This window comes from Nelusetta ayraudi, unplaced genomic scaffold, assembly GCF_046127955.1.
Source record: "Nelusetta ayraudi isolate G7.1 ecotype Tasmania unplaced genomic scaffold, CSIRO-AGI_Nayr_v1 ptg000216l, whole genome shotgun sequence".
Lineage (NCBI taxonomy): Eukaryota > Metazoa > Chordata > Actinopteri > Tetraodontiformes > Monacanthidae > Nelusetta > Nelusetta ayraudi.
The window spans coordinates 56,895-84,523 of record NW_027466265.1 but is presented as its reverse complement, the minus strand read 5'-3'; the positions used below and the strand labels follow the sequence as shown (position 1 = coordinate 84,523).

Below are 27,629 nucleotides of genomic sequence, written 5' to 3'. Positions count from 1 at the left end.
ACCTAATGCAAGTGGATGCAGCTTAAAGTTAGTTCTGGCCACGTGAGCACGTCCTGACCGATCCACAATGGCTTCCAACACCAAGTTTCCGTTCAAACTTCCTGCTACGTCTGGCAAGGAAATTGTCAGTCCGTGCAATCTTAACCCGCCACAAAACAAATTCAAATGATTAATGACGCTACTAGGACCAAAGGAAACACTGACCAATATCTATCTTGACACTCATGCACATCTCTCACACTCTGGAATGGAATGTCTTGGTCTCAGTCTTAATCTTGTTTGTCCATGTTTCAACAACTAATACCTAAATCAGTGTCAATTGTTTAACTGTCACCAAATCTTTTCTGGTTCCACCAGTGATTGGACACTGAAACTCAGGGAACAGAGAATGGGGAGAGAAAGTGGACACAAACGCAAGAGCTTTGTGTACAATCGAAACGGAGCCACGGAAACTTGGCCAGCAGCCTGATGAACGCAGCCAAGTGAGAAGCTGAACTTCAGTCAGAAAGCCTCTCAAGACAACATGTCATGATTCAAGAGGCCATCTGAGCACGGGCATCGCGCACGCTGGACAGACAGCATTTCTTACTGGCGTACGAGAGAACGTACTCTTGCTTTTCAACATCTGATCAGGGGAGAGCGCGAACGCAGTCCCCCACTACCAGAAATTATGCAGTCGAGATTCCCACATTTGGGGAATTCGCAGGGGTCAGCACAACCGGAGTGCAATGGTCGCGCCTCGCCCTGGGTGAACCACCTTCTTGATCATGGTGTCTCCCCTGCCAGGTAAGTATGAGTTGTCCATGGCTGACATGACCACGTCTTCCACAGTCATTGCGCGCTGGCTCACGGTGCTCGCCACGTGTTCACAGCCAAAGGCATGTCAGAAAGAAAAGCAATAGTTGATATTTGGTTGAATGAGAAAGAAATCTGTCCCAACCTCATGTCTCCCAAATAACAGATTTGTACGTGAGCAATCCTTTTTCCACAGTTCACTGCTGCATGACCACAACAAAAGGGAATTTGGAAAACCACTCATTTCATCCCATTTACCTCCAAAAGAATCAACAACTAAACCACCAGAGAAAATGTGGCAAAAAGAGCTCCATTTGAAATCTGTGATGTGCGATTCCAGTGGGAAATTCAGAGAAAAGAAGAACATTCTGAATCGTCAAGGGGAAAAACAAAACAAATGACCACTCAACTAATTCATCGAGGAGTAGAAAACGCAACGCTAAAGCACTAGCTGCAATGCATACAGCGGGACGGCACCAAAGAAAAGGCAGCAGACTGCTTGATGCCGGACCAACAGCTGACAGGTCGCAGTGCAACGCCCTCTGCTGTTTACTACGGAGATGTGCTCTAAGTCAGAGGACTGCAGGGGACGTGAAATCATACTCTACCCATTGTGGGAATTGCGCACGGAAAGGCAACCCCGCATGTGCTATTACAGAAGCGCTCCAAACCGCCGATCAAATCTGACCTCAACCCCATCTAGTTGAGCTTGATTTTAGACAACGTAAGGAGGAGTGCACCGTTCCTGGAGATACTGCCATACCGGGTCGATGCGTGGAGTGGACGGAGCAAGCCCCTATTCCATCTCCCTGGTCCAAAAATCAATTTAATATATGGTCCCCGGGTAGGGGACGTATCAGATATTAAACTGATAAGAACAGATACTACACTTGATCTTAGCCAAAAGGCCGAGAAGCGATACCACGTCACTGGCGAGCACAGGGAGTCATTCCGCTCACAGCCACCCTCGCTCACGGCGCATCGCGGCAGCATTTACTTGGCCTCAACAACAACAAGGTGCTAAAAGTGTGGATGAACCTTCCATGGACAGTGAGCAGCAGAAGCCGCACACAAGTTGGCCAACCTAATGCAAGTGGATGCAGCTTAAAGTTAGTTCTGGCCACGTGAGCACGTCCTGACCGATCCACAATGGCTTCCAACACCAAGTTTCCGTTCAAACTTCCTGCTACGTCTGGCAAGGAAATTGTCAGTCCGTGCAATCTTAACCCGCCACAAAACAAATTCAAATGATTAATGACGCTACTAGGACCAAAGGAAACACTGACCAATATCTATCTTGACACTCATGCACATCTCTCACACTCTGGAATGGAATGTCTTGGTCTCAGTCTTAATCTTGTTTGTCCATGTTTCAACAACTAATACCTAAATCAGTGTCAATTGTTTAACTGTCACCAAATCTTTTCTGGTTCCACCAGTGATTGGACACTGAAACTCAGGGAACAGAGAATGGGGAGAGAAAGTGGACACAAACGCAAGAGCTTTGTGTACAATCGAAACGGAGCCACGGAAACTTGGCCAGCAGCCTGATGAACGCAGCCAAGTGAGAAGCTCAACTTCAGTCAGAAAGCCTCTCAAGAAAACATGTCATGATTCAAGAAGCCATCTGATCACGGGCATCGCGCACGCTGGACAGACAGCATTTCTTACTGGCGTACGAGAGAACGTACTCTTGCTTTTCAACATCTGATCAGGGGAGAGCGCGAACGCAGTCCCCCACTATCAGAAATTATGCAGTCGAGATTCCCACATTTGGGGAATTCGCAGGGGTCAGCACAACCGGAGTGCAATGGTCGCGCCTCGCCCTGGGTGGACCACCTTCTTGATCATGGTGTCTCCCCTGCCAGGTTAGTATGAGTTGTCCATGGCTGACATGACCACGTCTTCCACAGTCACGGAAACTTGGCCAGCAGCCTGATGAACGCAGCCAAGTGAGAAGCTGAACTTCAGTCAGAAAGCCTCTCAAGAAAACATGTCATGATTCAAGAAGCCATCTGATCACGGGCATCGCGCACGCTGGACAGACAGCATTTCTTACTGGCGTACGAGAGAACGTACTCTTGCTTTTCAACATCTGATCAGGGGAGAGCGCGAACGCAGTCCCCCACTACCAGAAATTATGCAGTCGAGATTCCCACATTTGGGGAATTCGCAGAGGTCAGCACAACCGGAGTGCAATGGTCGCGCCTCGCCCTGGGTGAACCACCTTCTTGATCATGGTGTCTCCCCTGCCAGGTAAGTATGAGTTGTCCATGGCTGACATGACCACGTCTTCCACAGTCATTGCGCGCTGGCTCACGGTGCTCGCCACGTGTTCACAGCCAAAGGCATGTCAGAAAGAAAAGCAATAGTTGATATTTGGTTGAATGAGAAAGAAATCTGTCCCAACCTCATGTCTCCCAAATAACAGATTTGTACGTGAGCAATCCTTTTTCCACAGTTCACTGCTGCATGACCACAACAAAAGGGAATTTGGAAAACCACTCATTTCATCCCATTTACCTCCAAAAGAATCAACAACTAAACCACCAGAGAAAATGTGGCAAAAAGAGCTCCATTTGAAATCTGTGATGTGCGATTCCAGTGGGAAATTCAGAGAAAAGAAGAACATTCTGAATCGTCAAGGGGAAAAACAAAACAAATGACCACTCAACTAATTCATCGAGGAGTAGAAAACGCAACGCTAAAGCACTAGCTGCAATGCATACAGCGGGACGGCACCAAAGAAAAGGCAGCAGACTGCTTGATGCCGGACCAACAGCTGACAGGTCGCAGTGCAACGCCCTCTGCTGTTTACTACGGAGATGTGCTCTAAGTCAGAGGACTGCAGGGGACGTGAAATCATACTCTACCCATTGTGGGAATTGCGCACGGAAAGGCAACCCCGCATGTGCTATTACAGAAGCGCTCCAAACCGCCGATCAAATCTGACCTCAACCCCATCTAGTTGAGCTTGATTTTAGACAACGTAAGGAGGAGTGCACCGTTCCTGGAGATACTGCCATACCGGGTCGATGCGTGGAGTGGACGGAGCAAGCCCCTATTCCATCTCCCTGGTCCAAAAATCAATTTAATATATGGTCCCCGGGTAGGGGACGTATCAGATATTAAACTGATAAGAACAGATACTACACTTGATCTTAGCCAAAAGGCCGAGAAGCGATACCACGTCACTGGCGAGCACAGGGAGTCATTCCGCTCACAGCCACCCTCGCTCACGGCGCATCGCGGCAGCATTTACTTGGCCTTGTAGTATCTGAATCTATGCATATGTCCTCATGTGATCTTATGTGTATGGCCTGATGTGAACTCAGCGGTGAACCCGCTGTGGCACTCTTTCCCTAAGGACGTTAGGGTCCATATATGGTCTTGTCGTTGCCAAGGTCCACCAAATTGAAACCAGATGGCCATTGGGGGTGCAACTATGGAATGCATACATCCTCCTCCACTTCCTGTATCTTCCTCCCTGGTTGCAGGGGGTATAAGAGGAGATGTGAACAAAGGATCATCGGAGTTGCTCACATCTGGCCCAGAGACATCCCCAGGCGTTCTAGGTGCCTGTCTGACTCTTGACTTCTGTGAAATAAACCAGTTTTTATCCAACTAAGTCTGTGTCAGTGAAGACTCCTTCAACATCTACATCACCTGAATCCACCAGAAGAATTCACCACAATTTTGGCGTCACGAACAGGATCTGCTGTGGCTGCTGACGCTGTCGCCATCTGCTTTCTTGACCTGACTGCTGCTCCTTGTCGACAAAAGGTACTGTAGCGCTTTGTTCCTTTTATCTTAGGAGTGCTGGCTGGTTCAGTTAGGCCTTTGGTGCTGTCTGGCCACACTGTGTAAAGATCATTTGTGTGGGTGTGGATTTGTGTGTTGATGTTGTAGGACCCTTCATCAAAATTCTTTTTTATTTTTAAGTGGTTTAGGATCCCTTGGGAAATTCACTTTTTAGTGAAGTGTTTTATTTTTTATTTTAAGATGCTCCAGGAGGTTTCACCGTTGGGTGAAAGATTGGAAGCCTTAGGGGATTCATTGCGAGTTCTCTAGGAAGAGATGTAGAATGCACACCAAGTGTTTCTACATTTAGGGATGCCCTGGATTGCATAAGAAGAGTGCGCGTGTTTTTTGAGCGTCTGGGACGTTCGCTCGAGCTGCCGCGGGATTTGACCTAAGCCCTCTGGGAGGCCGTCTAGCATACGTGGCCGTGAAATCCTGGGTGTCCGTTAGGGATATTCTGGTCAGCAGCTTTCGGGCAGCTGGAACTGTGGGTTAAATATCAGGTTGTAAATGACCTCTCTGGCATATGCTGACGAGTGATGTTTGATGCCGTTTGATCTGATATCCACACTTCAAGGTAGCACAAATTTAGTTTGCATAAATTTTATGCTGTAGTCTTTTTCTTTGCGGCCGTAGTTGATATGCCGGTTAGGAGTGTGTGACTGTGTTATTTTTGTCGGGTACCGTTGTCTGTGTTTTTTCTTTTGGGGGGATGTGCGTGTGTGTGTGTGAATGAGAGGAGGAGTGACTGGGGTCTTTGTTCTCTGTGTGTCTGTCTGTCTTGATGTTCTTTGTGTGTGGAGAAGTTGGAAGTTTGGAGTTTTACATCACCTGTGTTAGAGCTGATATTAGAAATATAGTGGTGTATGTGGAGAGGTTGAACTGATTCCCTCATTGTTAAATTTATGAGCCTACTGGGGACTTTTGAATAGGCTGAATAAAAGGTGTTAGAGGGACATATGTCTTTCAACATCTAGTTAACTTATGAGCCCCAGCTAGGACGTTTTATTGTTTATTAGAAAATTTTGAGGTTGAATTCTATGAGCCCAAATGAGGACTTTGCTTAGCTGACATTTGAAGGTCTCTGTTGCGGTGGTGAGGAGAGGAGCCTCATCAGTGACTTTCTGTTGCACCAACACTTGCATGCGTTGAATGTGCTGGCTCTTGCGTGCTTGTGATGCTGGATGTGAAGGAACAGCCGGAGCTGTGAGTGCGTGCAAGGGGGGCTGGACAACGAAATGTGTTGAAATAAAGTATTTTCTTTTTGTTTGTTTTAGGATTGGGTGATTTTGTGGGTTTTTCTTTTCTCATAAGGATTGTGTGCATTTTCTTTTAGTTTATTTTGGGGTTATTTTGGCCTTGAAGGTTTTTGGATTGGGTGTGGTCGGTCTTTGAGTGGTCAGTCAGGGGCTGGTGCGCCTGGCTCCCCAGGAGCTGAGTTGGGTGTTTCACCTTCGGTGGTCAAGTTTGGACTGGGAGTTCTTCCCTGCTTTAAGGGGCGGAGCTTGTTTGCTCCTCCTACAAGTGGGGGTGTCTCTTTTTCCTCGCCCCCTCCTCACGGTTTTTGAAAAAAAAAAAAAGGGGGAATAGGTTGGCGATAATAGAGCGGTTTATTAACTTTTGTTGATGGCTGTTTATAATTTGATAATGATTGTTTATAACTTTATAAACTAAAATAATGATTTCTCAATAATTAATAATAAAAAGGTAAATAAGCTTTGTGTTTTCTTTCGAGAAGTTCACCAGTTTATTTATTACCTAATTTTTTCTCTTTTCTGTTTCCGTATTTGTGATTCATCTGAACCTGGATCCTTTGGAGGCAGACAGGAGGACGAGTTGCCCTGTTGGTGACGGCATAGAGGTCTTGCATTTAAGGCCAGTGAAATTTATATCATATATTGTTTTTGATTTGAGATTTACAGTTGTTGTCTTGTGGCCTCCTTTTGAACAGGTTCGGAAGGACACAAAATACGTTTTTACACCTTTCACACCATTCTTGTATCTTCTGATTTTTTACAGGTCATTCTTAAATCTATTGTCTCTTCCTGGCTCGGTGCATATTATCTTGCTTTATCTTTGTTATTGTAGTTTTTGAAAATTAAGGGTCAATTTTTTAGAATTCATAACTGAGTTTATTTTTTAGATTAAGAGCCCATATCGGAAACCTTTCAGTTCTTTTTACAGTAAATAAGTCCTGCAAAAGAAAGAAAATGACGGAGGTGGTTGCTAAACCTATAACACCGATTGAGGTGGTGCAGAAAAAGAATCCGCTTGTTAAAGGTCTAACAGAAGCCTCTAAGAAGTGGAACAAGCGTTGGCCAGATATTGAGAGACCCTGGCCGGTTGAAGGTACTTTCAATTCCGATGTGATTCAAACCATGAGTGTGCTCATTACAATATACAAGGCTAAAGAGAAAAAAGGTAAAAAAGGTAAATCGCGAGCTGAGAAGAGAAAAATTGAACTCGCAATGTTGCAGCTCTTTGAGGATGAGGGACAAAAGTTGAGAGCTGCGGCTGAAGGGAAAGATAAAATGGCTATGGAAGTAATTGCCAAAGCCACGGAGTCAACAGCAACACTACTGGAGAAAATCAATACTCCTTTTTCGCATACTGCTCCGGTGAAAAATCCGCCACCTTATAAGGAAACGGAGTACGCTGACATTTATCCACAGCTTCCAGTAATTAAGCAAAAAGGTAATTACAGCATTAAAGATGATCAGGACAAAATACTCGAGACAGGGAAAGCGAAAACAACGGTGAAAATGTATCCTTCCACGAAAACTAAACCTACTGCAGTGGGGAAACTAGAGGGTAAAATGAGAAAGTTGGAGCTGGACAATAGTGATAGTGACTCGGAAGAGGCCATTGGTGGCTACGATCCTGTCATTAAAAAGATGCTGGCCAGAGCGGAGAAACTAGGATCTAAACTCCGGAGAGCGAAGAAAATACATCAAGATCCCTCTGATGAGAGCTCAGACTCTGATAGTGGAGATGATCCCGACTTTGATCACACACTCAGGACACTTGAAAAGAAAATAGTGCAATGTCGTTCAGACATCTGTGAGGCCAAAACTCCAGAGGTCTGTAGAAAACTGGAAAGGCAATTAAGAGACTTAGAGTCAATAGAAAAATCTTTCCATAGGGAACAATCAGGCTATGCCTTGCGTTCAAGAAAAATAGAAGCATCTGCTAAAATGTGCCCAGTGGTCGTTCGCGGACAAAACTTTGAATATAAACCTTGGCAAAATTCGGACATGTCAGACATATTGGAGAAGCTACCGATTCTCCAGGATGGGGCACATCCTTGGATTTCAAAATTAGAGGAACTTATGGTAGGCACACAGTCTGCAGTGGGTGACATCAAGCGACTTTTAGCTAGTCTCATTGGTGTTCCTGCTATGGAGGAACTTTTGCAGAAGGCTAGGATGCTTCGCTTCATAGGTACAGCGGTAAATGATGCTGAATTATTTGCTGCGTATAGAGGTCAATTTTGGAGTGCGTTGCGTGATGCATTCCCAACAAACGTCCACCCTGATAACATTCTAATGGAGCCGTTGGGAGATCAAGAAAATCCCAGGGCTTATGTGTCAAGAGCTCTCCAATCTTGGAGAAATGTCACAGGCAATGATCCAGACGCTAATCAAATGGAACAATCTATTGTGCGGACTAAAATCCAACAGGGGCTGCCACTGGCAGTACGCAGTAAATTAGCAGAGGTGGTTGGTCTCGGAAGCATGGCCAAAAGCGTGTACATTGATCACATTGCCCATCAAGTTGAACTATTTCGCAAGAAGGAGTTGGACCAGAGAACTCAAGATCAAGAGACTCTCAGAAAACTTAATCAGTTGCAATTAGGTGATAATAAACGTAAAGAGAAAAAACAAGCAGTGGTTATGACAGACCAACCTGATCAGATGCCACAGATGCGATCCAATCAAATTCATGTTCAACCACAACAGTTTGGGGCTGCAGCGCCTGTTCAACCTAGATTCCAGCAAGTTTATAATCCGTCACAAATGAGAGGGGGACAAGTCAGAGGAGATTTTGGAAGGGGAGCAAGAAGGAACTTTGATTCTGGCCCTAGCCAACTCTCTGAGGTGTGTTACAGGTGTGGACGACTTGGACATTTTGCACGTAACTGTCAAGTACCAGGTATGGGAGCTTCTGGAGGAAGAGTCCAAAATTATTCCAGGGGACAAGGGCGTCAACCCAGAGGACCGGTGAACCCCTACCGGGGACCGGTGTCTGGGTTCTAGGGTTGCCCAGAAAACTCGAGTGGGAGGTGTCAGCTGGTAGTGTCAGAGTCGGATCAAGATCCAATGATTTTGGTGGAAGTAAATGGGCGATCACTGGAAGTGATGGCTGATTGCGGAGCGGCTTTCACCTGTGTCCGACCTGAAGACGCTATACATCTCCCCATGTCTGGTCAGTTAGTCCGGACAGTCGGGTTTGAGGGTATGAAACAGCTGATTCCTCTCACCAAACCAATTGAGCTTCGCTATAAAGATCAAAAGATTGTAATACCCGTATTAGTGTCAGAAAATACTCCGGTTGCTTTGTTGGGAAGAGATGCGTTGTGTAAACTGAACTGCACCATACGTTGTACACCTAGTGGATGTCAAGTAGATGGGCCAAATGAATTTCGACAGTTGCTGGTAACTACTGAAACACAGATGCCTGTAGTATTCTGGATTGGAAATTTTAGCTCAACTTTGTTGGAGCCGGTTAAAATGTGGGACCAATTTATTGAAACACAAATGTCTGATGCCAAAGAATCGGAATGTCCTCTTCATTGTACACTTAAATATTTCAAAAACACTGACCACTTAGACCCTGAAAGGTGGTTAGCGGTGCAACCTAAGCAGGTCTCACTTAGTTTTTCTTATATAATTCTGGGACCGCAAGGAGCAGCTATGAGAGTGGATGATAGCGAATATCTTAATAGAGAATTCAAGGTTACAGGAAGTGTTCCACACATAACTTTGAAAGTAACTGATGGATTTCGACCAAAAGATGTTGGCCCAATGATGTCTGAGGCTGACAAAGCAATCTTTCTGCCTTTGGAAGAGTGCCAAAATGTTTGGAGGAGTGAAGATCAACAATTCCTAAAAATTGCGGTTGCAGCTTGTGGTCAGGGACAGCCACAAACTGTGCAAATGTCACATGAATCCATTTGCAATGTTCAGTCTGAAACTAACCATTTAAAAGAAGAAATGTTGCGTCACGTTCCAAAATCTTTGTGGGCCCAACACAGTACTGATATAGGCTTTGTTAAATCAGCTACACCAGTGACGGTTAATCTTCGTCCAGGAGTTTCTCTTCCTTGGAAAAACCAATACCCGTTAAAGGAAGAAGCGGTTCTAGGAATTGAACCACAGATTGAAGGTTTAGTAAAGGCAGGCGTCTTGAAAATAGTTGAACATCCGCGGTGTAATACACCATTGTTGCCTGTAAGAAAGCCTGACGATACTTATCGTTTGGCACACGATCTGAGAGCAGTAAATGAAGTGGTTGTTGATTTTCCAGCTGAAGTACCGGATCCGCATACATTGCTTGCACAGATTCCACCGGAAGCTTCTCATTTCACTGTCATTGACTTGTGTGGAGCCTTTTTCAGTATTCCTCTGAGTGTGGAGAGCCAAGGATTATTTGGCTTTACATACAACGGTGAGTTTTATGAATATTTGAGACTTCCACAGGGGTTCAAACATAGTCCTCACATTTTCAACAAAATCTTGAAAGATGACCTGGTTGGTGTTGACCAGCTGGTGAACAGCACCATTGTTCAATACATGGATGACATCATCATTTGTTCGCCTGACGAAGACACATGTCACAGAGACTCGACTAGATTTTTACAGCTACTTGAAGAAAAGGGACATAAAGCTTCTCAAAAGAAGCTACAGTATTGTAGGGAAGAAGTGATCTATTTAGGTCAGAAGATTTCGAGAGGTCGTCGGGAAATTTCAGTGGGTCATTTGGAGGCTATTCGCAAGGCTCCAAAGCCCAGAACTGTTCGAGAGATGATGACCTTTCTTGGTATTACAGGTTACTCTTCAGCGTGGATTGAAGATTATGCAAGCTTGACAGGACCCTTGAGAGCAATGATTAAAGATACTGGCAATGCACAACTGCATGGCAATTTAACTTGGACACAAGATGGGTTCTTAGCCTTTGAGACCATTAAACAGCGACTGCAGGAGGCTCCTGCATTGGCGTTACCAGATTATTCTAAGAACTTCCTTCTATATGTTTCGACGTCTACTGGTGGGAAGTTTGCACGTGCTGTACTTTGTCAACCAACAGGGACGGGGTCAAATCCTCAGCCTGTTGCATATTACTCCACTGCATTTTCAGATGTCGAGATGGGACTGCCGCTATGCTACAGAGCATTGGTGGGTGTCTACTTGATGTACGAAAAAGCTTCATCTGTTACCATGGGTTATCCAATCACTATTCTTTGTCATCACAGTTTGAGGAACCTTTTGAACTATGGTAAATATACATTGACAATGCCCAGACTTAGGGATTATCATAGGCTGTTGGAACAACCAGATGTCACTTTGGTTAGATGCGTTACAGTTAACCCGGCTGAGAACCTGCCAACTTCAGAAGACGGAGAACCTCATGACTGTGTTCAAGAATCAGAACGCTATTCAAAACTAAGATCAGATCTGCAAGCTCTACCCTTACGAGATGTAGAAGTTGAGTATTGGACAGACGGTTCGTGTTACCGGATAGGTGAGACCTTGAGTGCTGGCTATGCAATAGTCAGAGCTGAAGGGTTAGATTTTGTGATCGAGAAAGCTGAGACGATTCCACAACCAGCGTCGGCTCAACTTGCTGAACTAGTGGGTTTGACTGAAGCCTGCCTGTTAGCAGACGGCAAGAGAGTGACAATCTACACAGATTCTGCATATGCACATAATGTTTGCCATCTTTTTGGTGCTGTATGGAAGAACAGGGGTTTTAAGAAAACTGATGGCTCTCCTGTCCAACATGCTACTCAAATAGTAAAATTATTGCATGCAATGATGAAACCACGAGAAATAGCTATCGCTAAATGCGCAGCTCATAAAATGGACGCGTCAAGGGTTTCGCGCGGGAACCGAGCAGCGGATGATGCAGCGAAACAGGTGACTGGTGCCGATAGACCTGGCAAAGTTCTCCTGGTCGTTCACGAAGTGGACTTGGAGAATCAAATTTCACTTGAGGACGTTGGGGCGATGCAGAATGATGCACCAACTGTGGACAAACAACTTTGGCGTGACCGGGGGGCAGTACAAGATTCGACGGGCCTGTGGAGAAATCATGAGGGGTTGATTGTGGCTCCGCCAGATCTCCTAGGTTTAATGATTCAAGAAGCACATGGGTTGGCCCATGTTGCTAGGGGGGAGGTTAGGAGGAAAATTACTAAGGAATATGGGTTCTGGGCTCCTTATTTACTTGAGCAGATTGATCATGTCATTGGAAGATGCACGATTTGCCTAAAGAACAATGTTCGTCGGGGGGTAACAGTCCCACCAGGTTACATTCCGACACCTACTGGTCCCATGCGTGAACTGGTTATTGATTTTGTGGACATGATTAAACCAATTGAAGGGAAAAGATACATGCTGGTGGTCGTGGATAGATTTTCACGATGGCCTGAAGCGTGTCCGACCAAACGAAAGGATGCTCAATCAGTTGCGAAGTTTTTATGCCGTGAGGTCATTAGTAGATGGGGACTACCAGATCGCATATCTTCGGACAACGGAAGAGAGTTCGTAGATAAAACAGTGAAATTGATCCTGCAGAAATTGGGGATAAAACAGCGTCTTGGAGCCGTCTACCATCCACAAAGTCAAGGTATTTGTGAGAAAATGAATGGCATTTTAAAGAATCGTATTGTCAAGATCTGTCAACATACAGGTTTGAACTGGATAGCAGCTCTTCCTTTAGCATTAATGGCGTGTCGCTCGAGCGAGTTGAGAGACCTACACTTAACTCCACATGAATTAGCGATGGGTAGACGAATGCCCACCTCCGGATGGCGAACAGGAGGCAAAGGTCCGAGTCTAGCCATTCTGGAAGATGAAATGCGTGCGTATGTCAATCATATGGCTATTCTTCATAAAAGAATATCCACATATGTTTCTGACAGGCAAAAACAGGAAGAGGGGCAACAGAGGCTCGACGAGCAGAGGAGGAACACAGTGCGACCGGGAGATAAGGTATTTGTAAAAGTGTTCAGGAGAAAGTGGTTCAACGAGCGGCGTCAAGGTCCTTTTGAAGTCGTGCGTTCCACTGGAACGGCAGTGCAGGTAAATGGGTCATCGACGTGGTATCACCTGTCCCATTGTGTTAAAGCACAAGAGGACAGGGGACTTGAGGGGTGGTATCCAGATGCAGAAGGCTCTAGTGAGCCGGGTACCAGAACGGAGGAACCGGATGGACAGAGGAATTCTGAGAGTCCTGATCAGCTGGAAGACCTGCATGAGGATGTTGTGGGTTCTCCTGCTGATACAGGTGACATCTCCTCTGCCTACCCGCAAGGGGAGGTCGACAGTGTCGACTTCCAAGGTGCCTCCGATACAGCAGGGGCGAATCTCCTTCGAAGAGATTCACCAAGAGCTAGAGAGAGACGCAGGAATAGAGAGGCGAGGGCTGTCCAAACGAGCAACCCTAGACCCATCCGACAAAGAGTTCCGCCTAGACGTTATGAGGCATAATGTAAGAGTGCCTCTGGGAAGTGCGGCCATTCTTCCCTGCGACTGCGCAACAAATCGTGCGGGGTCTGGACAAAACTCTGTACAGTGGGTGGATCCGCAGTTTATTCTTATAACTGGGCAGCCAAGTCCAGGCAAATATACTTTCGTTGATGGGGCTAAAGGTTCGGTGGCTGATGGTGATTGCAGTCTCCAGGTCTCTGATGTTCAAGAAACAGATGAGGGTATATTCACGTGCACCTTAAATACGTATCGGCCTGCAGATGACAAGGAGATGGACAGTTGGAGAACTGTGCCTCTTAAAATCACTATTGTAACTCTGATTCCAACGAGCGGTGACGTTCCTAAAACGGTGCGAACGGTGAAGAAGGAGGTTCAGAAACCGGTGTCTGCTGCACGACCTACGAGTGCAGTGACCAAACGGGAGCGGGATCTTTTGCACCAGGGTGTGATAGTGGATGATGTTGTACTACAAACCACAACTCCATATCTAACAACTTTACAGGCCACAACTTCACAAATTACTACTCAGCAGACTACGACGCTGTTGACAACACCTTCCAGTACTCATATCCCTCTACAAGCTGTTACTACTCCTACGATGACGACACCACAGGCGGAAACGACTCTGTCTTCGAAAGGTGACAGTGTGGCTCACCCTACTACTGTGACAACTACAGTTGTTACAACAAAACCCATTTCAAAGACATCCCAAATGTTGCAGATAAAACCTGAGATTCAAATTGACCTGGAAGTAGCCTTACAGGGTTCAGTAGTAAAGAAAGGGGGGAATTTTCCTGATCCTCAGACGGAAATTCGTGACCTAACAGTAAAAACAGCTGATGAGGATTCCAGTGTACAAGTTGAAATTATCACAAGGCACACCGTAGAAGTGACAGTAGGGGAGAAAGCTGTACTTCCTTGTGATTGCACTTTGGGTGTAGTTGTCTCTGGGTCACCTCATTTGCGTTGGGTTACTCCGAATGGAAAGCGTCTTGATTTTTCCAATTATACGCCCGGTGATAAATTTGGGTTCATTAATGATCGCGGACCAGGACACATTGAAGGTGATTGTAGTATATTCATACATACAGTCCAACTGGAGGATCAAGGTTCCTATTTTTGTGTTTTCCATGATAGCCAAGGGAAAACAACTTCAGATTCTTCGGATGCAAAGAATTCAGTTCTTAGAACCACCATTGTAACCGTAGTAGTGCCGGAATCAAAGTCACTTCCTGTTGAGACGGGAAGTAATTTGCCCGAGAGAGATTTAGAGGGGGAGTTCAGTGATTCCTCCGACGCGGCTCAATATACCATGCCGGTTGGTATGATTTCAGAAGGGCAACACAAAACTTCGCGTGTCAAAGCGAAACGTGATTATCGATGGAAGGCGTATGGATTTGATTCATCTGTCCTAGAGATTTCGGATCTATTTGCGGCGAAAAATTTGTGGTTTCAACAGCTGACTCATGCAGTAAGATCACAAGCATCCGTCAAAGGACCATGCATCGTAAGAGTGCCTTCACCAAGCACTTGGCCCTCAATTCTAGAGGCCGTAGCAGAGCCGTTGTCTTACGAGTGTCAATTTTCTTTGTTGACATGGCTTTTTCATCTCCAAAGGGGCATGGACCTAAGATCGCGAAATGTGTCGTTGGATGTAAATACCGGTGTTTGCGATCCTTACAGAGGGCTGCCATACATTAATCTATTGGATCAACAGGATGATCTTTTAACAGCAGTACCTGATTCTATCGACGTGAAAACGGAAAGAGTTCCTACATGTTTTTGTGCCAATGATACATATGCTGGTAAGAGTGTGTTTTTGGGGGTGTCAGATTGCAGACAATATCTCATGACGGTGACCAATCCGGATCGGTCTTATAGAGGAAAGTTGTATCCAGTAACTTTCAAGGGAAATAAAAATAGGCCGGACATATCCATAATGGTCGTGAATGATCGTTTGCCTGCAGATGTGACTATTGGCACTTTCAAGGACATCTGGTGGATATGTGGGGACGCAGCTTACTTATTTTTGCCCCATAATTGGGTTGGATGTTGCTACATGGCTACATTGAAACTCCCGTATGAAGTTTTTGCGCTTCAGGTAGGCGCTGATTCCAACAACAGCAGCTCTGCGGCTGCTCCAGGATCTAGACTCAAGAGAGACTTGGCCGAGTTTCACAATCTCGAGTCTTATCATTGGAGAATCAGCTTGGGAGAAAAATGGGGCCTGGGTTTACTCCCATGGTATGGGGTTGTATTTTTAGCGGAACATATTGATAATATCACATATACGCTGCAAGGTTTTGCGAATGAGACAATAAAGGGCTTTGAACATCTATCAAATGCGCAGAGGAGTCATAGACTAACTCTGTTGAAACACGACATGGCCCTTGATTATATTCTGGCCAAGCAAGGAGGTTTGTGCGTGGCATTGAACCTAACAGGTGATGCATGCTACACTTTGATTCCTGATAATGCGGACAATATGACCAATGTGATTGAAGCGTTGAGAAAAATTAGGGATGCGTTTGGTCCCTCGGAAAGCGCAGGGACATCTGCGAGTGCATGGCTTCATGATAGGTTTGGTCCTGTGGGAGTTATGCTTCTACAGGTCTTTAGCGCGGTCGTTGTGTCATTGGGAATATTGTTTTGTGTTTGCACGCTGTCGTTGACGTGTGCAAAGGCGATGATACTCCGATGGATAGGTGTAGTCATGCCTGGCGATGCGGTTCAGATGCCGCTCCTCAAGGATGTTGAGGAGGAGGAGATTGCCACCACTGTGGTGGATAAATATTCGTAGTGGCAGATGTATGTTATGTTATATTTCTTTTCTTTTTGTATGTTTCTATTCTCTTCCTTGTGGGCGAGTGCCCAAGGGGGGGAAATAGTATGTTTACTCATGTTTGATGTTTGATGTTTGATGTTTGACGTATCTCTTGTAATGGAATTACATGTGTGATGTTCTGTATACAAAGATACTGGCAGATATTTTCTCTGTTTCAGGACAATAGTTGGGGAGCCTACGTGGGGGTGTCAACTAGATTCAGAATGGACTCAGAGACTCAAATAAGCTGAAATCACTGGAGAACCCTGAATGAGGACGCAGAACACGTGAAGATCCTGCATCAGGGGACTGTGAACAACAGAACTCAATGAAACTACTGTGTATTAACCACTGTGTTTGTTTGTATTTAATCTGAATTAATCTGAATTGCAACACGAAATTGATGTTTTAGAGAATAAAGTTATTTGGGGGATTTTATCAGTAGGCAGATGCTTATGGGAACTAAATCTTTTTCTTTGTTTTGGAGAACAGGGAAAGGGGTGTTAGGCAGGGAAAGGTCCACGGTGTAGGTCCGATGGGATGACCAGCCAAGCCCTGGATGTTTTGTTTTTATTTTTGAGTTTCTCATGTGTGTGTTTGCCAACGTTTTCCCTAAATGCTGCTTCTCTACAGGATTAATTTGGAGGGCCGTAAGGTGGTCGCCTAGGACAGAGGGGCCGTGAGAGAATTTTCCTATCTAGAAGGATTGTGATGGTTTTTAACTGAAAGATGGCTGTCTGATAGGTTTTTCGCTCTCACACTCTACAAATTTACAGTGTTGCTCATAATCACTATGTTGTATGTAATAACTACTACCTCATTAAGCGGGTACTTTGTGTTTGAATTTACATTCTTTACTATCCATGTATCATGTGTGGGTATCTTCTGTTTGTTTCGAGACTTTATGAAGTCTCGAAGGGGGGAAATATGTAGTATCTGAATCTATGCATATGTCCTCATGTGATCTTATGTGTATGGCCTGATGTGAACTCAGCGGTGAACCCGCTGTGGCACTCTTTCCCTAAGGACGTTAGGGTCCATATATGGTCTTGTCGTTGCCAAGGTCCACCAAATTGAAACCAGATGGCCATTGGGGGTGCAACTATGGAATGCATACATCCTCCTCCACTTCCTGTATCTTCCTCCCTGGTTGCAGGGGGTATAAGAGGAGATGTGAACAAAGGATCATCGGAGTTGCTCACATCTGGCCCAGAGACATCCCCAGGCGTTCTAGGTGCCTGTCTGACTCTTGACTTCTGTGAAATAAACCAGTTTTTATCCAACTAAGTCTGTGTCAGTGAAGACTCCTTCAACATCTACATCACCTGAATCCACCAGAAGAATTCACCACAGCCTCAACAACAACAAGGTGCTAAAAGTGTGGATGAACCTTCCATGGACAGTGAGCAGCAGAAGCCGCACACAAGTTGGCCAACCTAATGCAAGTGGATGCAGCTTAAAGTTAGTTCTGGCCACGTGAGCACGTCCTGACCGATCCACAATGGCTTCCAACACCAAGTTTCCGTTCAAACTTCCTGCTACGTCTGGCAAGGAAATTGTCAGTCCGTGCAATCTTAACCCGCCACAAAACAAATTCAAATGATTAATGACGCTACTAGGACCAAAGGAAACACTGACCAATATCTATCTTGACACTCATGCACATCTCTCACACTCTGGAATGGAATGTCTTGGTCTCAGTCTTAATCTTGTTTGTCCATGTTTCAACAACTAATACCTAAATCAGTGTCAATTGTTTAACTGTCACCAAATCTTTTCTGGTTCCACCAGTGATTGGACACTGAAACTCAGGGAACAGAGAATGGGGAGAGAAAGTGGACACAAACGCAAGAGCTTTGTGTACAATCGAAACGGAGCCACGGAAACTTGGCCAGCAGCCTGATGAACGCAGCCAAGTGAGAAGCTGAACTTCAGTCAGAAAGCCTCTCAAGAAAACATGTCATGATTCAAGAAGCCATCTGATCACGGGCATCGCGCACGCTGGACAGACAGCATTTCTTACTGGCGTACGAGAGAACGTACTCTTGCTTTTCAACATCTGATCAGGGGAGAGCGCGAACGCAGTCCCCCACTATCAGAAATTATGCAGTCGAGATTCCCACATTTGGGGAATTCGCAGGGGTCAGCACAACCGGAGTGCAATGGTCGCGCCTCGCCCTGGGTGGACCACCTTCTTGATCATGGTGTCTCCCCTGCCAGGTAAGTATGAGTTGTCCATGGCTGACATGACCACGTCTTCCACAGTCATTGCGCGCTGGCTCACGGTGCTCGCCACGTGTTCACAGCCAAAGGCATGTCAGAAAGAAAAGCAATAGTTGATATTTGGTTGAATGAGAAAGAAATCTGTCCCAACCTCATGTCTCCCAAATAACAGATTTGTACGTGAGCAATCCTTTTTCCACAGTTCACTGCTGCATGACCACAACAAAAGGGAATTTGGAAAACCACTCATTTCATCCCATTTACCTCCAAAAGAATCAACAACTAAACCACCAGAGAAAATGTGGCAAAAAGAGCTCCATTTGAAATCTGTGATGTGCGATTCCAGTGGGAAATTCAGAGAAAAGAAGAACATTCTGAATCGTCAAGGGGAAAAACAAAACAAATGACCACTCAACTAATTCATCGAGGAGTAGAAAACGCAACGCTAAAGCACTAGCTGCAATGCATACAGCGGGACGGCACCAAAGAAAAGGCAGCAGACTGCTTGATGCCGGACCAACAGCTGACAGGTCGCAGTGCAACGCCCTCTGCTGTTTACTACGGAGATGTGCTCTAAGTCAGAGGATTGCAGGGGACGTGAAATCATACTCTACCCATTGTGGGAATTGCGCACGGAAAGGCAACCCCGCATGTGCTATTACAGAAGCGCTCCAAACCGCCGATCAAATCTGACCTCAACCCCATCTAGTTGAGCTTGATTTTAGACAACGTAAGGAGGAGTGCACCGTTCCTGGAGATACTGCCATACCGGGTCGATGCGTGGAGTGGACGGAGCAAGCCCCTATTCCATCTCCCTGGTCCAAAAATCAATTTAATATATGGTCCCCGGGTAGGGGACGTATCAGATATTAAACTGATAAGAACAGATACTACACTTGATCTTAGCCAAAAGGCCGAGAAGCGATACCACGTCACTGGCGAGCACAGGGAGTCATTCCGCTCACAGCCACCCTCGCTCACGGCACATCGCGGCAGCATTTACTTGGCCTCAACAACAACAAGGTGCTAAAAGTGTGGATGAACCTTCCATGGACAGTGAGCAGCAGAAGCCGCACACAAGTTGGCCAACCTAATGCAAGTGGATGCAGCTTAAAGTTAGTTCTGGCCACGTGACCACGTCCTGACCGATCCACAATGGCTTCCAACACCAAGTTTCCGTTCAAACTTCCTGCTACGTCTGGCAAGGAAATTGTCAGTCCGTGCAATCTTAACCCGCCACAAAACAAATTCAAATGATTAATGACGCTACTAGGACCAAAGGAAACACTGACCAATATCTATCTTGACACTCATGCACATCTCTCACACTCTGGAATGGAATGTCTTGGTCTCAGTCTTAATCTTGTTTGTCCATGTTTCAACAACTAATACCTAAATCAGTGTCAATTGTTTAACTGTCACCAAATCTTTTCTGGTTCCACCAGTGATTGGACACTGAAACTCAGGGAACAGAGAATGGGGAGAGAAAGTGGACACAAACGCAAGAGCTTTGTGTACAATCGAAACGGAGCCACGGAAACTTGGCCAGCAGCCTGATGAACGCAGCCAAGTGAGAAGCTGAACTTCAGTCAGAAAGCCTCTCAAGAAAACATGTCATGATTCAAGAAGCCATCTGATCACGGGCATCGCGCACGCTGGACAGACAGCATTTCTTACTGGCGTACGAGAGAACGTACTCTTGCTTTTCAACATCTGATCAGGGGAGAGCGCGAACGCAGTCCCCCACTACCAGAAATTATGCAGTCGAGATTCCCACATTTGGGGAATTCGCAGAGGTCAGCACAACCGGAGTGCAATGGTCGCGCCTCGCCCTGGGTGAACCACCTTCTTGATCATGGTGTCTCCCCTGCCAGGTAAGTATGAGTTGTCCATGGCTGACATGACCACGTCTTCCACAGTCATTGCGCGCTGGCTCACGGTGCTCGCCACGTGTTCACAGCCAAAGGCATGTCAGAAAGAAAAGCAATAGTTGATATTTGGTTGAATGAGAAAGAAATCTGTCCCAACCTCATGTCTCCCAAATAACAGATTTGTACGTGAGCAATCCTTTTTCCACAGTTCACTGCTGCATGACCACAACAAAAGGGAATTTGGAAAACCACTCATTTCATCCCATTTACCTCCAAAAGAATCAACAACTAAACCACCAGAGAAAATGTGGCAAAAAGAGCTCCATTTGAAATCTGTGATGTGCGATTCCAGTGGGAAATTCAGAGAAAAGAAGAACATTCTGAATCGTCAAGGGGAAAAACAAAACAAATGACCACTCAACTAATTCATCGAGGAGTAGAAAACGCAACGCTAAAGCACTAGCTGCAATGCATACAGCGGGACGGCACCAAAGAAAAGGCAGCAGACTGCTTGATGCCGGACCAACAGCTGACAGGTCGCAGTGCAACGCCCTCTGCTGTTTACTACGGAGATGTGCTCTAAGTCAGAGGACTGCAGGGGACGTGAAATCATACTCTACCCATTGTGGGAATTGCGCACGGAAAGGCAACCCCGCATGTGCTATTACAGAAGCGCTCCAAACCGCCGATCAAATCTGACCTCAACCCCATCTAGTTGAGCTTGATTTTAGACAACGTAAGGAGGAGTGCACCGTTCCTGGAGATACTGCCATACCGGGTCGATGCGTGGAGTGGACGGAGCAAGCCCCTATTCCATCTCCCTGGTCCAAAAATCAATTTAATATATGGTCCCCGGGTAGGGGACGTATCAGATATTAAACTGATAAGAACAGATACTACACTTGATCTTAGCCAAAAGGCTGAGAAGCGATACCACGTCACTGGCGAGCACAGGGAGTCATTCCGCTCACAGCCACCCTCGCTCACGGCACATCGCGGCAGCATTTACTTGGCCTCAACAACAACAAGGTGCTAAAAGTGTGGATGAACCTTCCATGGACAGTGAGCAGCAGAAGCCGCACACAAGTTGGCCAACCTAATGCAAGTGGATGCAGCTTAAAGTTAGTTCTGGCCACGTGAGCACGTCCTGACCGATCCACAATGGCTTCCAACACCAAGTTTCCGTTCAAACTTCCTGCTACGTCTGGCAAGGAAATTGTCAGTCCGTGCAATCTTAACCCGCCACAAAACAAATTCAAATGATTAATGACGCTACTAGGACCAAAGGAAACACTGACCAATATCTATCTTGACACTCATGCACATCTCTCACACTCTGGAATGGAATGTCTTGGTCTCAGTCTTAATCTTGTTTGTCCATGTTTCAACAACTAATACCTAAATCAGTGTCAATTGTTTAACTGTCACCAAATATTTTCTGGTTCCACCAGTGATTGGACACTGAAACTCAGGGAACAGAGAATGGGGAGAGAAAGTGGACACAAACGCAAGAGCTTTGTGTACAATCGAAACGGAGCCACGGAAACTTGGCCAGCAGCCTGATGAACGCAGCCAAGTGAGAAGCTGAACTTCAGTCAGAAAGCCTCTCAAGAAAACATGTCATGATTCAAGAAGCCATCTGATCACGGGCATCGCGCACGCTGGACAGACAGCATTTCTTACTGGCGTACGAGAGAACGTACTCTTGCTTTTCAACATCTGATCAGGGGAGAGCGCGAACGCAGTCCCCCACTATCAGAAATTATGCAGTCGAGATTCCCACATTTGGGGAATTCGCAGGGGTCAGCACAACCGGAGTGCAATGGTCGCGCCTCGCCCTGGGTGGACCACCTTCTTGATCATGGTGTCTCCCCTGCCAGGTAAGTATGAGTTGTCCATGGCTGACATGACCACGTCTTCCACAGTCACGGAAACTTGGCCAGCAGCCTGATGAACGCAGCCAAGTGAGAAGCTGAACTTCAGTCAGAAAGCCTCTCAAGAAAACATGTCATGATTCAAGAAGCCATCTGATCACAGGCAACGCGCACGCTGGACAGACAGCATTTCTTACTGGCGTACGAGAGAACGTACTCTTGCTTTTCAACATCTGATCAGGGGAGAGCGCGAACGCAGTCCCCCACTACCAGAAATTATGCAGTCGAGATTCCCACATTTGGGGAATTCGCAGAGGTCAGCACAACCGGAGTGCAATGGTCGTGCCTCGCCCTGGGTGAACCACCTTCTTGATCATGGTGTCTCCCCTGCCAGGTAAGTATGAGTTGTCCATGGCTGACATGACCACGTCTTCCACAGTCATTGCGCGCTGGCTCACGGTGCTCGCCACGTGTTCACAGCCAAAGGCATGTCAGAAAGAAAAGCAATAGTTGATATTTGGTTGAATGAGAAAGAAATCTGTCCCAACCTCATGTCTCCCAAATAACAGATTTGTACGTGAGCAATCCTTTTTCCACAGTTCACTGCTGCATGACCACAACAAAAGGGAATTTGGAAAACCACTCATTTCATCCCATTTACCTCCAAAAGAATCAACAACTAAACCACCAGAGAAAATGTGGCAAAAAGAGCTCCATTTGAAATCTGTGATGTGCGATTCCAGTGGGAAATTCAGAGAAAAGAAGAACATTCTGAATCGTCAAGGGGAAAAACAAAACAAATGACCACTCAACTAATTCATCGAGGAGTAGAAAACGCAACGCTAAAGCACTAGCTGCAATGCATACAGCGGGACGGCACCAAAGAAAAGGCAGCAGACTGCTTGATGCCGGACCAACAGCTGACAGGTCGCAGTGCAACGCCCTCTGCTGTTTACTACGGAGATGTGCTCTAAGTCAGAGGACTGCAGGGGACGTGAAATCATACTCTACCCATTGTGGGAATTGCGCACGGAAAGGCAACCCCGCATGTGCTATTACAGAAGCGCTCCAAACCGCCGATCAAATCTGACCTCAACCCCATCTAGTTGAGCTTGATTTTAGACAACGTAAGGAGGAGTGCACCGTTCCTGGAGATACTGCCATACCGGGTCGATGCGTGGAGTGGACGGAGCAAGCCCCTATTCCATCTCCCTGGTCCAAAAATCAATTTAATATATGGTCCCCGGGTAGGGGACGTATCAGATATTAAACTGATAAGAACAGATACTACACTTGATCTTAGCCAAAAGGCCGAGAAGCGATACCACGTCACTGGCGAGCACAGGGAGTCATTCCGCTCACAGCCACCCTCGCTCACGGCGCATCGCGGCAGCATTTACTTGGCCTCAACAACAACAAGGTGCTAAAAGTGTGGATGAACCTTCCATGGACAGTGAGCAGCAGAAGCCGCACACAAGTTGGCCAACCTAATGCAAGTGGATGCAGCTTAAAGTTAGTTCTGGCCACGTGAGCACGTCCTGACCGATCCACAATGGCTTCCAACACCAAGTTTCCGTTCAAACTTCCTGCTACGTCTGGCAAGGAAATTGTCAGTCCGTGCAATCTTAACCCGCCACAAAACAAATTCAAATGATTAATGACGCTACTAGGACCAAAGGAAACACTGACCAATATCTATCTTGACACTCATGCACATCTCTCACACTCTGGAATGGAATGTCTTGGTCTCAGTCTTAATCTTGTTTGTCCATGTTTCAACAACTAATACCTAAATCAGTGTCAATTGTTTAACTGTCACCAAATCTTTTCTGGTTCCACCAGTGATTGGACACTGAAACTCAGGGAACAGAGAATGGGGAGAGAAAGTGGACACAAACGCAAGAGCTTTGTGTACAATCGAAACGGAGCCACGGAAACTTGGCCAGCAGCCTGATGAACGCAGCCAAGTGAGAAGCTCAACTTCAGTCAGAAAGCCTCTCAAGAAAACATGTCATGATTCAAGAAGCCATCTGATCACGGGCATCGCGCACGCTGGACAGACAGCATTTCTTACTGGCGTACGAGAGAACGTACTCTTGCTTTTCAACATCTGATCAGGGGAGAGCGCGAACGCAGTCCCCCACTATCAGAAATTATGCAGTCGAGATTCCCACATTTGGGGAATTCGCAATGGTCGCGCCTCGCCCTGGGTGAACCACCTTCTTGATCATGGTGTCTCCCCTGCCAGGTAAGTATGAGTTGTCCATGGCTGACATGACCACGTCTTCCACAGTCATTGCGCGCTGGCTCACGGTGCTCGCCACGTGTTCACAGCCAAAGGCATGTCAGAAAGAAAAGCAATAGTTGATATTTGGTTGAATGAGAAAGAAATCTGTCCCAACCTCATGTCTCCCAAATAACAGATTTGTACGTGAGCAATCCTTTTTCCACAGTTCACTGCTGCATGACCACAACAAAAGGGAATTTGGAAAACCACTCATTTCATCCCATTTACCTCCAAAAGAATCAACAACTAAACCACCAGAGAAAATGTGGCAAAAAGAGCTCCATTTGAAATCTGTGATGTGCGATTCCAGTGGGAAATTCAGAGAAAAGAAGAACATTCTGAATCGTCAAGGGGAAAAACAAAACAAATGACCACTCAACTAATTCATCGAGGAGTAGAAAACGCAACGCTAAAGCACTAGCTGCAATGCATACAGCGGGACGGCACCAAAGAAAAGGCAGCAGACTGCTTGATGCCGGACCAACAGCTGACAGGTCGCAGTGCAACGCCCTCTGCTGTTTACTACGGAGATGTGCTCTAAGTCAGAGGACTGCAGGGGACGTGAAATCATACTCTACCCATTGTGGGAATTGCGCACGGAAAGGCAACCCCGCATGTGCTATTACAGAAGCGCTCCAAACCGCCGATCAAATCTGACCTCAACCCCATCTAGTTGAGCTTGATTTTAGACAACGTAAGGAGGAGTGCACCGTTCCTGGAGATACTGCCATACCGGGTCGATGCGTGGAGTGGACGGAGCAAGCCCCTATTCCATCTCCCTGGTCCAAAAATCAATTTAATATATGGTCCCCGGGTAGGGGACGTATCAGATATTAAACTGATAAGAACAGATTTTTTTTCTTTCGAAAAAAGTTTATTGACACTCATTCAGTTAATTATGTTACATGATTTTTTTACATTTGCATTAATGTGTTTCCACAGACACAATACACATAAATAATAAGACAAATATTTTCTGTAAAAAAAACATGATTAAAACAAGAGATATGAACAGGAGTGCACAATTTTAAAAGGGGCTCAATGTCTTTGTCTCTTTTGTGCAGGAACGCAATGAGTCCTTACCAAAATTATTCCATTCTGCTCCCCCAAACATTTGTTCGCTCAGGACCTTGTCGTGGTGCTCAGAGGAGATCCTCGCCCTTTTGCTCCTTCCCTCCTGCCTCACCCGGAGAGCCAGGCCGTTGCTGCTTTGACCTTTTTGTGTGTGGTTCCAGGTCCTTCCTCCGAATGGGCCCAGAGGCGATTCTTCTTTGTGGTTGTGTCCTAGGGCCCGCCGCCTGCATAGCCATCTGGATCACAACCACGGGGGGGATCTGCATGTGCTTCCTTACCAGCAAGTTTCTGGAGGTCCATATGGCGTCTTTGATGGCGGCTAGGGTGAGCCACTGCTCTGCAAAGTCCCTTGCTGGCATCTTCTGGGGGCTCACCCCATATAGCACTAGTTGTGCTGTAAGGACCTCCCTTGCTGGTAAGTACGGGAATTTCAAGGACCTGGCTGTTGCCCACTGGTCTACAGCAGCACTGCACTCCCAGAAGAGATGCCTCACTGACTCGGGCGCGCCACAACCAGGTCGGGGGCAAGTCGCTGATGGTGACATGCCCCGGGAGTGCAAGACGGACCTGACCGGGAGGATCTCGTGAGCCACCATCCATGACAGGTCTCGGAGTCTGTTTGGGAGAGCAGGATGGTTCACGTTGCGCCAAACTGTTGAGGGCTCGCTGAGTGCGAGCCCGCGCACTGGACTCACTGGTTCTCGCTCCTGCACAATAGAAACAAGAGAGCGGTGGCTTGTTAAAACATGCAACTCCTCCTTTTCCAAATTAAAATACTTTAAAAACGTCTGGATCAAAGCATATGTTAAAGGCAGATTAAAAGACACCGGTACTTTCAGGTCTGTGGGTAACAATTTCAGTTTTCTGAGGTAGGACCCCATCCAGAAACGTGTCATTGCAGCCGTCCTGGGGTTTCTGGATGGGGTTGTTGCTATTTTGATGTGCGAGGCCGTATAGGTGCTTCCTAAAAATAGGTAAAGGTCTGGCACTGCTTTTCCTCCTTTCTCCTTTGGCCTTTTCATGAAGTCTCTTCTTAGTCTTCCCCACTTAGATCCCCACAGGAAGTAGAAAATGGCTCGCTCCAGGATTAAAAGCACACGTCTTGGTGGGATAAAAACAGAACTGATCAGTAAAAGCAAGGGTAAAATCACTGCTTTGATGATTAAAACTTTTCCTTCAAGGGTCAGTCCTCTAAGTCCCCAGTACCCTAGTCTTTGTCTAACTTTCCCTGTGACGTCATCCCAGTTTGTGTCCCCTCCCCCTTCCTTATCAAATTTGATTCCCAATATTTTCTGGTTAGTCTGGGTCGTAGTCAAGGGGAGTCCCGTTGTCTCGTTTGCTGTCCATGGTCCATAAAATTGGGCTTGGGTCTTGTCTCTGTTCAATTTTGACCCAGAGGCCTGTCCGAAAAAGTCAGTCAAGTCCAGTGTCCTGTTCACGGATAAAAGGTCAGTGCATAAAATGTTAATGTCGTCCATGTATAAAACACACTTGGTCACCAGTCCCCCACTCCCCGGGACTCCCACCCCATTGATTCGTTGGTCCCTTCTCAAGATCTGTGCCAGTGGTTCTATACAGGTAATGTAGAGGAGGGCAGATAAAGGACACCCCTGACGGACACCGCAGTTGATGTTGACTGCTTTTGTCAAAAGCCCGTTAACGATGAATTTGCTGGAGATGCCCCGGTACAGCAATCCCACCCAAGCTACAAACCTTTCTGGGAACCCCATTTTTTCCAGTACCCGGAAGAGGTACTGATGCGAGACCCGATCAAAGGCTTTCTCAAAGTCTAAATTTAGTACTACTAGCCGGATGTTTCTGTCTCTCGCGTAACAGATGGTGTCTCTGATCAGTACGAGGCTGTCAGTGATCTTCCTCCCCGGAACGGCACAGGTACAGATACTACACTTGATCTTAGCCAAAAGGCCGAGAAGCGATACCACGTCACTGGCGAGCACAGGGAGTCATTCCGCTCACAGCCACCCTCGCTCACGGCGCATCGCGGCAGCATTTACTTGGCCTCAACAACAACAAGGTGCTAAAAGTGTGGATGAACCTTCCATGGACAGTGAGCAGCAGAAGTTGGCCAACCTAATGCAAGTGGATGCAGCTTAAAGTTAGTTCTGGCCACGTGACCACGTCCTGACCGATCCACAATGGCTTCCAACA

At 46.4% G+C, this 27,629-nt stretch overlaps 12 non-coding genes and 3 pseudogenes across 12 annotated transcripts; all 15 read right to left on the bottom strand.

The window, feature by feature from the left end:
• Nucleotides 1-630: 630 nt before the first annotated feature.
• On the bottom strand, nucleotides 631-794 carry LOC142881691 (U1 spliceosomal RNA). The gene has a single exon (XR_012925621.1). It is a non-coding gene; the product is annotated as a U1 spliceosomal RNA (small nuclear RNA).
• Nucleotides 795-1,524: 730 nt separating this feature from the next.
• Nucleotides 1,525-1,715, bottom strand: LOC142881769 (U2 spliceosomal RNA). Its single transcript, XR_012925689.1, has one exon. It is a non-coding gene; the product is annotated as a U2 spliceosomal RNA (small nuclear RNA).
• A 792-nt stretch (nucleotides 1,716-2,507) lies between these two features.
• Nucleotides 2,508-2,671, bottom strand: LOC142881764 (U1 spliceosomal RNA). The gene has a single exon (XR_012925685.1). It is a non-coding gene; the product is annotated as a U1 spliceosomal RNA (small nuclear RNA).
• Nucleotides 2,672-2,895: 224 nt separating this feature from the next.
• LOC142881756 (U1 spliceosomal RNA) lies at nucleotides 2,896-3,059 on the bottom strand. Its single transcript, XR_012925677.1, has one exon. It is a non-coding gene; the product is annotated as a U1 spliceosomal RNA (small nuclear RNA).
• Nucleotides 3,060-3,789: 730 nt separating this feature from the next.
• LOC142881768 (U2 spliceosomal RNA) lies at nucleotides 3,790-3,980 on the bottom strand. Its single transcript, XR_012925688.1, has one exon. It is a non-coding gene; the product is annotated as a U2 spliceosomal RNA (small nuclear RNA).
• A 14,215-nt stretch (nucleotides 3,981-18,195) lies between these two features.
• LOC142881762 (U1 spliceosomal RNA) lies at nucleotides 18,196-18,359 on the bottom strand. Its single transcript, XR_012925683.1, has one exon. It is a non-coding gene; the product is annotated as a U1 spliceosomal RNA (small nuclear RNA).
• A 730-nt stretch (nucleotides 18,360-19,089) lies between these two features.
• LOC142881767 (U2 spliceosomal RNA) lies at nucleotides 19,090-19,280 on the bottom strand. Its single transcript, XR_012925687.1, has one exon. It is a non-coding gene; the product is annotated as a U2 spliceosomal RNA (small nuclear RNA).
• A 792-nt stretch (nucleotides 19,281-20,072) lies between these two features.
• Nucleotides 20,073-20,236, bottom strand: LOC142881755 (U1 spliceosomal RNA). Its single transcript, XR_012925676.1, has one exon. It is a non-coding gene; the product is annotated as a U1 spliceosomal RNA (small nuclear RNA).
• Nucleotides 20,237-20,966: 730 nt separating this feature from the next.
• LOC142881701 (U2 spliceosomal RNA) lies at nucleotides 20,967-21,157 on the bottom strand. Its single transcript, XR_012925630.1, has one exon. It is a non-coding gene; the product is annotated as a U2 spliceosomal RNA (small nuclear RNA).
• Nucleotides 21,158-21,949: 792 nt separating this feature from the next.
• Nucleotides 21,950-22,113, bottom strand: LOC142881761 (U1 spliceosomal RNA). The gene has a single exon (XR_012925682.1). It is a non-coding gene; the product is annotated as a U1 spliceosomal RNA (small nuclear RNA).
• A 224-nt stretch (nucleotides 22,114-22,337) lies between these two features.
• On the bottom strand, nucleotides 22,338-22,501 carry LOC142881753 (U1 spliceosomal RNA). Its single transcript, XR_012925675.1, has one exon. It is a non-coding gene; the product is annotated as a U1 spliceosomal RNA (small nuclear RNA).
• A 730-nt stretch (nucleotides 22,502-23,231) lies between these two features.
• Nucleotides 23,232-23,422, bottom strand: LOC142881766 (U2 spliceosomal RNA). Its single transcript, XR_012925686.1, has one exon. It is a non-coding gene; the product is annotated as a U2 spliceosomal RNA (small nuclear RNA).
• Nucleotides 23,423-24,214: 792 nt separating this feature from the next.
• Nucleotides 24,215-24,355, bottom strand: LOC142881765 (U1 spliceosomal RNA; annotated as a pseudogene).
• Nucleotides 24,356-25,085: 730 nt separating this feature from the next.
• On the bottom strand, nucleotides 25,086-25,262 carry LOC142881719 (U2 spliceosomal RNA; annotated as a pseudogene).
• A 2,032-nt stretch (nucleotides 25,263-27,294) lies between these two features.
• On the bottom strand, nucleotides 27,295-27,398 carry LOC142881728 (U2 spliceosomal RNA; annotated as a pseudogene).
• Nucleotides 27,399-27,629: the final 231 nt, after the last annotated feature.